Raw genomic sequence first — 10,000 nt, forward strand, 5'->3', positions numbered from 1 at the left:
TAACATGAAAAAAAAAAAAAAAAAAAAAAAAAAAATATATATATATATATATATACATATATATATATATATATATATATATATATATATAGATCAAATACTACAACTCCACTGCTTGTCCTCTAACCTTACACTTATATTTGAATACATTTTTTTAATCACTCTAATTAGTAATGCTTCTCCCCCGTCGAAATCCGTGCTGTCCCTCCAAGGGCTTCTCTACACACTATATAATTCTTCTCTTAATTACTCTACTAAAAATCTTAGCTGCATCTGGTAACAGTGTGATACCATGGTAATTCTAACATAATATTTTGTCACTTCATAAATCCCACAGAATATAAGAAATGTTTCGGTTGCAAAGGCAGCACTGAAAGTCAAAATGCTGAACTGCTTCAGATCCTATGATTATTGGTTTCAATAGGCAAACCTACCATACTAACTAATTTACCTTTTATTTTTTCTTCTTGAATAACCCACTCCACCTTTCTCACTTGTTTTTCTCCTACTGTATCTCTGTTCTCATAATATATGTGTTGCCTCAATTTTTGTTTGTCTGTTCTCCTTTCATCCACCTGCATCTTTCATGTTGTCTGTCCACCATAGTTTGGTTTTCCTCTTTCCACTATAAGATATCTTCTTTCCTGCACTTCCATCGACTGCCTCTGTAGCCACCACATAATCCTATCTCAAATTATATATATTTTTATCTGCTTTTTACTTAAACGCATGTCTAATCTCTTCTTCCTTCAGCCTCCCTATGCCATACTCTTCCCACTTTTTTACTAGCTTTAGATGTTGGTTTTACTATTTTCAACCTTGTCATCACCATTCTAATGTCAGTTAATGGGCAGTAAGGGTACCGATTTTACAACTGATCTTTTTTATTTTATTATTAGTTGTAAAAAGCCATTTATCGGTATACGTCAGCCTGCCTTTATTCCATCTGTACCATGTCCACTTATGAGATTCTCTATTCTGATAGAAAGGTGTTTATGATTGATAAGTTGTTCACCACGGCTTATTCCAATATCCGTTCTCCTTCCACATTCTTATCTCCAACCTGATCATAATCTCTTGTGTCACAACCTATGTGTCCATCCCACATATACCATCCCAGCTGTTGTTCATACTTCACCTTGTTCAGACTCTCCTTCAGCTGCTGGTAGAAAGCCCCCCTGCGGTGTGTATATCTGTATCACGCTAATTCCTTTCTTCCCATCTTTTAAAGATATTTCTTTCATTTACTCGTTCAATGTTTTTAGCCAAGATACTCTCTACCAAAATACCACTCCATGTCTTCCATCCTCCCTTCCGCTAAATGTTAGTCTGTAGTCATCTTGCAGTCTTATCTCCATTATCCTTTAAACGGGTTTTGCATAATCCCATTACAGCGATGCTTCTCTTCTTCATTACCTCAATCAGCTCCTCCTTCTCCCTCAGTATTCCCAACCTGATTGTTTCAAGCAAATTTATCCTTATTTTGTATTTCAGTACTTATACTTAGTCCATTATTACACGCGGTCATTTCTGTCTGGACCCGGGGATTCTTCATGCGTTTGTGCGTGCGTGCGTGCGTGTGTGTGTGTGTGTGTGTGTGTGTGTGTGTGTGTGTGTGTGTGTGTGTGTGTGTGTGTGTGTGTGTGTGTGTGTGTGTGTGTAAATATATTATATATACATATATATTCATATACAAACACATATATACATATTTACACACAAATATACGTGTAAATAGGTATGTATATGTATAAATATATATATATATATATATATATATATATATATATATGTATGTATGTATATATACATATCTAGGTGTGTGTGTAGACATATGTATGTATATATACATATGTATGTATGTGTATATATACATATATATGTAGGTATATATATACACATATGTATGTATGTGTGTATATATATATACATATGTATGTATGTGTGTATATACATATGTATGTATGTATATTTGTGTATATTTAATGCATTAAATTTACCTGTGGATTGCCACAGAACAACCAACTGCCCTTTTTAGACACCTGTGTTACCAATGATAATGGCCGTTTCCATACCAGCATTTACCGTAAGCCAACCTTTACTGGCCTCGGCCTTCACTTTCTCAGCAATATTCCATACATTTATAAATTCAACAGCATAAAAACACTCATCACTAGAGCCTATAATCTATGTAGTAATTGGTCCACTTTTCATGATGAAACGAATTTTCTAAAAAACTTCTTTGTAAGTAATGGGTACCCATTTTATTTCTTTGATAAATCAACAAAGACCGTTCTTTGTAAAAAAAAAAAAAAAAAAAAAATCTCAGATCATACTGTTGTATCAACTGTTAAAGGGGATCATAGATATGTAAAACTGCCATTTATGGGGAAATTAAGCTTTGAAGTCAGAAAACAATTAAAAAGGCTCCTACAAAACAATTACCCTCAAATAAAATTCACTTTTGTTTTTAGCAATTCACTATTGCAATTTTTTTTTTCAAAACAGCCAACGAGATGCCGCTTTGATTTGTGTTTTAATGTTGTATATCTGTTTACCTGTCCTGACTGCCAAGTAGGGTCTACCTCAAGATGGTGGAATACAAAGGCAAGTCATTTCGTACCGAATTACTGCTGAGCAGACCATCTTTCTCGGCCATAAGAGAGCACTCTCACCAACACCCACATCCTTTCTCCAACACAGATTTCAATATTCCATCCTCTCATTCCTCCCGTCTAGACCTCATTAATTCGGAATCTTTGTTGATCCGAAAGATGAAACCCGAGCTCAACAAGAACACAAACTAGTTTACAAACTAGCTGTCACCAATGTTGGTTAGTTCTTTCATATCTTTATTCCTGTGTTTTTTTTTTTTTTTTGGGGGGGGGGGGGGTTCGTTGTATATACTCATATTCTTGATATATCTCTATAATTTATTAGATTATTTTTATTTTTATTAATTTTATTTTTTATTTTTTATTTTTTTGCTCACATTTTTATTGCTATTTTCTATCTCGTTTTCGTACGAATTATCTCACTACCATTGTTAATTTAGAATCCCTCTTTAATTAATTTTGTTCTTCTGTTGTCTAATGTACGTTATTTTTGGTACATTATTATAGCACTGAAGATAGAGATATGATTTATCTTTGAAACGTTTGCAAATAAACATGAAATATATCACGGCTATATCAGTTTACCTCTTCGTTTTGACTATATACATATATGTACATATATGTGTATATATACTTATGTATATATAAACATACATATATATATATATATATCGTCATGGCGAGTCTCCAGGCAGACCCTCTGCCCATCTCTAGCTCCTCGCAACAGGTCTGGTCGAGCTGCCAAAGTAATGACCTCCTAGATCGTCCCACAGGCCTACTCCACCCAGGATTGTCTCGCAGAGAGACAACCAGATGGGCAGGGTAACCCACAGGGAAACGAACTAGGTGCCATAATACCCTGAATTGGTGATCCCTGATTATGCAAGTAACAGGTTCCATGCCAGTCTCACGGTGTAACCATCAGTTGGACACATGGTCCTGCCAACTGTACCCCATGATCCGGCGAAGAGACTTGTTATAAATGACATCAAGACGAGATTCTAAGGCACTAGATAGCGTCCAGGTTTCGCTTCCATAGAGCAAAGCTGGCAGTATCAAGGCCTTGAAGACACGTACCTTGGTCCTTCTATACAGCTACCGACATCTCCAATTGCTCCTGTTGATCGAGTTCATGGCTCCTACTGCCAGACTAATCTGTCTGACAGCCCAGACACTACACTACCAAGTATGCAAAGCTCTCTGTGACTACAGTGTCCTCACTGCAAGTATGGATCGACTGAACAGGTTCCCCCAAAGTCTTGAATCTTGGTCTTGGTCCAGGAGACCTCTAGACCCAAGGGGTTTACCTCAAATGCATCAAGAGCTGCCACCAGTGATTCAAGAAACTCGCATAGGATAGCAATATCATCGGCAAAGTCAAGGTCTGAGACTGATATTGCTAAGTGTTGCTCAACACTGACTTTGGATAATAGCTCTGCCCATTATCCACTCCATGCAGGTGTTGAAAAGGGTTGGTGCAAGGTCACATCCTCGCCTCATACATGAATTAACAGGGAAGAAATTCGACAGGCCCCCACCACATTTTACAACACTTTCCTCAGCAAGATTCCTGATAAACTGTCCGTTGTCCCTTCCCAGCAGTGTCCTAGCCCTATGCACCAAAGAGCAACAGCAATTCAGCCAAGCCATGTAACACGCGTTAGTGGCCTCCAATGTCTCCAGGGAGATGAAATTTTGCCTTGCCCTTGGGTGTACACCATTGGACTCCAGCGCTGCTTTGAGTGTTTCGTATGTGTACTGTGTGGTGCAGCGGTAGCAATCTCGTCTAGCAATCTTGCTGACCTGCGTTCAAATCCATAGCCGCCAGTGGATGTTAACCCGGGCCATTCCTTGCACATGGGAAATAATGTAAAAGCAGAATGAAACAGTATGTCACACTAGAATATCCACTGTAACAAATGGAATTAAACTAATTTATATTCATTATGATGAATTGAAGGACTCCCACAGAGCAACTGGGTCCGTCAGGTGTGCCCATGCCGAAACCATGAGCATACTCCTCCTCTCTCAGTCTGTCCAAGTGAAACACCCTAGAGTGGCCACTTGCTATACTATTTCCAGTGATGCAGGTTGGAGCGCTGCCACCAGGAACCAGAGCGTACACACCAATAAGAGACACTAGGCTTAAAGCTGCTCCCTTGAGGTGATCACCATCACCACAGCCCGACCAGTAGTAGGTGTATCCACCCATACTGACTGTGCTGTTGCCAGGTCTTCTCACCTCCTAGAAGGCAGCCACTTCAACTCCCAGCCGCTCTTGTTCCCTCGATAGTTCATCCTGCTTCAAGGACCGGATGTTCCAAGTGCCTACCCGGATTGCTCGCCAGAGGTTAAGCCTCGGGCAATCGCTCCGGGTTGACACCACCTCTGCCACCCCCTCCGACGCTGCCCCAAATAAAGGGGGTCGGCAGGTTGTGGGGGTCCAACGTCCGCCTTTGGGGTTCCCTTGGGCTTTGCCCCACAGGCCTCATACTTGGTTGGCGCCTGTCAGGGCGCAGGCAACATTAGTAACTCTCGTTCCCATCCTGCGCCCCAACATTTGCCCTCCTAATGGGACCACAGCCCGACTTGCTTGCTGGGCGGGAGGGATAGCACCCCTTTCCCCAGCATATCCATTTATTCTAGACATTGCCAGTGAGTTATCTGGGGCGAGGAGGGCTGGCAAGACCCACCTCCCCTGAGCCACCCATTAACTCTAGGGTGGTAGAGGAGCAAGAGTTGGTACGGAGCAAGGGCGTGTCCACACGCCGATGGCAACGAGGAGGCACTGTCGAAGTCTCGATGAGGCTGTGAACTGGCAGGGGAGGGTTATGGAAAGGTGCTCCCTTATTCGCACTAGGCTAGCCAGCGGTGGCAGCTGCAAGCGAGAAAGCATGCAGACACTTAACACAATTTAGGCTACCTCACCATCGCTTCACATCACCCAGAGCATGAAGCACCCATATGTATGTATGTGTGTGTGTGTGTGTGTGCGCGCGCATATAAATACATACATACATACATACAAACATACATACATACATACATACATACATACATACATACATACATACATACATACATACATACATACATACATACATACATGCATATATAGGTCGTTACAGGTTTTCCACATAGGCGTCGAACAGTCAAAACGAAGAGGTAGACTAATACGGCCGTGAATAATTTCATGTTTATTTGCAAACGTTTCAGAGATAACTCCTATCTCTATCATCAGTGCTGTAATATTGAACAAAAAAATAGTGTGCATTAGACAACAGAACGAGATAGATTAAAGAGGTTCTCTAAAATTAGTAATGAGAAGATACAAGCAACAATAAGATCAAAATTTATAACAAAATGTGAGCAAATAATAATAATAATAATAATAATAATAATAAGAAGAAGAAGAAGAAGAAGAAGAAGAAGAAGAAGAAGAAGAAGAAGAAGAAGAAGAAGAATACAGATATATTAGACAAAAGGGTATATACATGGAGAAATATAAACACAGGAATAAAGATATGAAAGAACTAACCAATATGGGCGATAGTCAGGGGGAATGAAAACCGCTAATTAGAAAATAGGGTGGTTGCGGTAGTGTTGTTATTAAGCTCCGGTTTCATCTTTCGGATCAACAAAGATTCCGAGATTATGAGGTCTGGGCGGGAGAAATGAGAGGATAGAATATTGAAATCTGTGTTGGAGAAAGGATGTGAGTGTTGGTGAGAGTGATCTCTTATGGCCGAGAAAGATGGTCTGCTCAGCGGTAGTCCCGTGTTCCATTATGCGGTGGACCCCACATTAGAACACAAATCAAAGTGGCATCTCGTAGGTTGTTTTAAGAAATTTGCAATAGTGTTAGTATTACTGAAGACAAAAGTGAATTTTATTTTCGGGTAATTGTTTTGTAAGAGCGTTTTTAATTTTTTTCTGATTTCAAAGCTCAATTTCCCCATAAATGGCAGTTTTACATATCTGTGATCCCTTTTGGCAGTTGATACAACAGGTTGATCTGATTTTTTTTTTTACAAAGAAAAAAAGCCTTTGTTATTTTATCAAATAGATACAATGGGTACCCATTATTTACAAAGAAGTTTTTTAGAAAATTCATTTCATCATGAAAGGTGGACCAATTGCTTCATAGATTATAGGCTTTAGTGATGAGTGTTTTTATGCCGAGGGCAGTAAAGGTTGGTTTACGGTAAATGCTGGTATGGAAACGGCCATTATCATTGGTAACACAGGTGTCGAAAAAGAGTAGTTGGTTATTCTGTTGCGTTTCACAGGTAAATTTAATGCTTGGGTGTTTAGAGTTCAGATAATTTAGGAATAAATCTACATGCGAGGGGTCTTTAAACAATACGAATGTGTCATCAATATACCGACGATAGTAAATAGGTCTAAAGTCAAGTGGGCATTGTTTCAGCCAGTTTAGTTCGTGGTGACAGAGAAAAGTGTAGTGTACGGACATGTGTAGTCCCCAGGGGGCCCCACCTACCAAGAAGGGTACCTTAAGGGCCAAGATCCCTCCCCACGAAGGTCAGTAGGCATCTGTAGGGTAAGCCCACCCCCTGATGTCAAATCCCCTACTACTGCTGCTGCTGCTGATGTCCTACGGGGATTATGACCTTGTGGGACGTCACAGCGGGAAATCTCTCAAAGGCCCATGATAAGCAGCACATTTGAACTTCAAGAATAGATAAAATCACTAAAATCCAGAGAGGAAAAAAAAGGGATAGGCTAGCATAAAAACAGTATAAGATGCAGGAGGAGGGTAAAATGAAAGGGAAATATGCAGTAGAGGACATAAAAAGAAATTAAGTCAAGAAGAAGAACCACAAGGAAGCATATGATATATGGTGTATGTATAAGTGCAATCTTGCACGGTCCAGCTCCTATCTCTAATTATTACTGTCACTTAGGCTCAATACTTAACTTTTCCCGTCCTTTCAGGTTTCTTAGCTGGAGCTGTCGGCCACGTAGTATCACTTGTTATATGTATATCAAAATGCCAGAGGATGGAGGAAAGAAACGCCCCGTGGTGCAGTAGAACAACGAATGTATTTTTACACAATCGTACAAAAGGCCGCGGGAAGCCGTGACGTCACGCTCGTGACGTATGAAGTTTTAAAAAGTAAAACAAAAATAAGTAAAATGCAAACACAATATATGACATTAGAAGAGTAAAAGAAATATTAGACACAACACATAAAACTGACAAAATACATAAAACATATACCACCTCGGTACAACGGACAGTCAGCAAGCGCAACCACACGCACTCACTTATACACTGCACGCAAGCCCACGCAGACACGTGTGTTGGCATACACATGCAGACAAGTGCATGCCGACATTGTAACCGTAAACACAACCTCCACACACACACACACACACACACACACACACACACACACACACACACACACACACACACACAGTGCACGGACAACGCGCGTCCCAGAGAGCGCACGCAATTCAACACTTGGTCACTCAATCACGCGCACACACACACACCAACATACACAAATAGACTTATACATATACACATACTCATACATATACTTATGCATATGCTTGCAGGTACACACACACGCACATGCTGTGCACGCAATGGGGCATATACACACACGGAAAACACACGGAGCGAGCATCATCTAAGAGGGGGGGGGGGGGGGTGAGTACAGTGTGTCATGCTACAGAAGCATTGGCATATGAAGAGCCAAGTGGGGAGCCCATTGCTACTCCGTCTGTTTAGGTGTATAGATAATTGCCATACAGAGTGGTGGGCTGCAATAGTAAGTCATTTTTTGAAGCTTTCTTTTGTTAAAGCAAAGTTGTCAAGATGGGTGGTTTTTAAGTTGTTTGTTATATCACTCTGTCTTTCCATATGATAATTATCTATACACCCAATATATATTTATATATATGTTTATATATATAAATATGTATATATTCATATATATGTATATATCAATTCATAGATATGTATATATGTATGTAATATATATATATATATATATATATATATATATATATATATATATACATACATACATATAAATGTATACCATGCAGTATTTGTATACATATATATGTGTGTGTGTGTGTGTACTTTCTGTCTCGTATTATGTTATGTATCTTTTTCCCGGATGTGCTGGCGATTCTGCTGATCGCCTGGGAAATGTTACATGGCGGTAATATGAGAAAATTATTAGAAGAGGGTGCAGGGTCTGATCTTGCTAGTATGTTCACTGCCTTATTTCTGAGGTTTAGTTGGAAGCCTCTGGGACATTAATGTTTCATGAAAAAAATCATTTTAAAGGCAACCTCATTCTCAAGAAATTCAGGGCTGCAGATCCTCAGTGCTCTGAGGAAATAGCCAATTACAACACCCGATTTTGTTTTGTTGCTGTGGGCGGAGTATTAGTGCATATAATCATCTTTATTTGTAGGCTTCCTGTATACAGAGAAACGTAGGTCATTGTCACCCCGATGAGTCAGAGTGTCCAGGAAAGGTAATTTCTGATCCTCTAGGAGATGGAGTTAAGCTGCGTCAATGTATGTTGTAAGCACGACATTCTGGGTCTGGTGTGTGTGTGTGTGTGTGTGTGTGTGTGTGTGTGTGTGTGTGTGTGTGTGTGTGTGCGTGCGTGTGTGTGTGTGTGTGTGTGTGTGTGTGTGTGCGTGCTGCGTGCGTGCGTGCGTGCGTGCGTGTGTGTGTGTCTGTGTGTGTATGTATGTGTGTGTACATATATATATATATATATATATATATATATATATATATATATATATATATATATATAATGCGTGTGTGTACCTTCATATACCTTTACGTTCATAAACATAAAAACACACACACAAAAATATATATTTATATATATATATAATATATATATAATATATATAATATGTATCTATATATATAATATCAATAATATATATATATATATATATATATATATATATACATATACATGAGTATATAGATATTCGTCTGACTGCATATCTATCTTTCCGTGCTTATAAACATTACTGTTTCCATTGCTCTCGAGCGTCTCATGAGTCAGCGTTTGTGCCACGTGTAGATTAAGGCTCTTTTGTCTTCTGCGTTTTTCGACCCCTCTTTTTTACATTCTTTTAAAATGATCGCATAGATTTCTTGTGTGTGTGTGTGTGTGTTTGTTTGTGTGTTTGTTTGTCCGTGTGTATGTGTGTGTGTGTGTGTGTTTGTGTTTGTTTGTATGTGTGTGTGGGTTTGTTTGTTTGTGTGTGTGTTTGTGTGTGTGTGTTTGTTTGTATGTGTGTGTGGTTTTTTTTTTGTGTGTGTGTGTGTTTTTGGTTGTGTGTGTGTTTGTCTGTGTGTGTGTGTGTGTGCG

Source organism: Penaeus chinensis, chromosome 12 (genome assembly GCF_019202785.1).
Source record: "Penaeus chinensis breed Huanghai No. 1 chromosome 12, ASM1920278v2, whole genome shotgun sequence".
Taxonomy (NCBI): domain Eukaryota; kingdom Metazoa; phylum Arthropoda; class Malacostraca; order Decapoda; family Penaeidae; genus Penaeus; species Penaeus chinensis.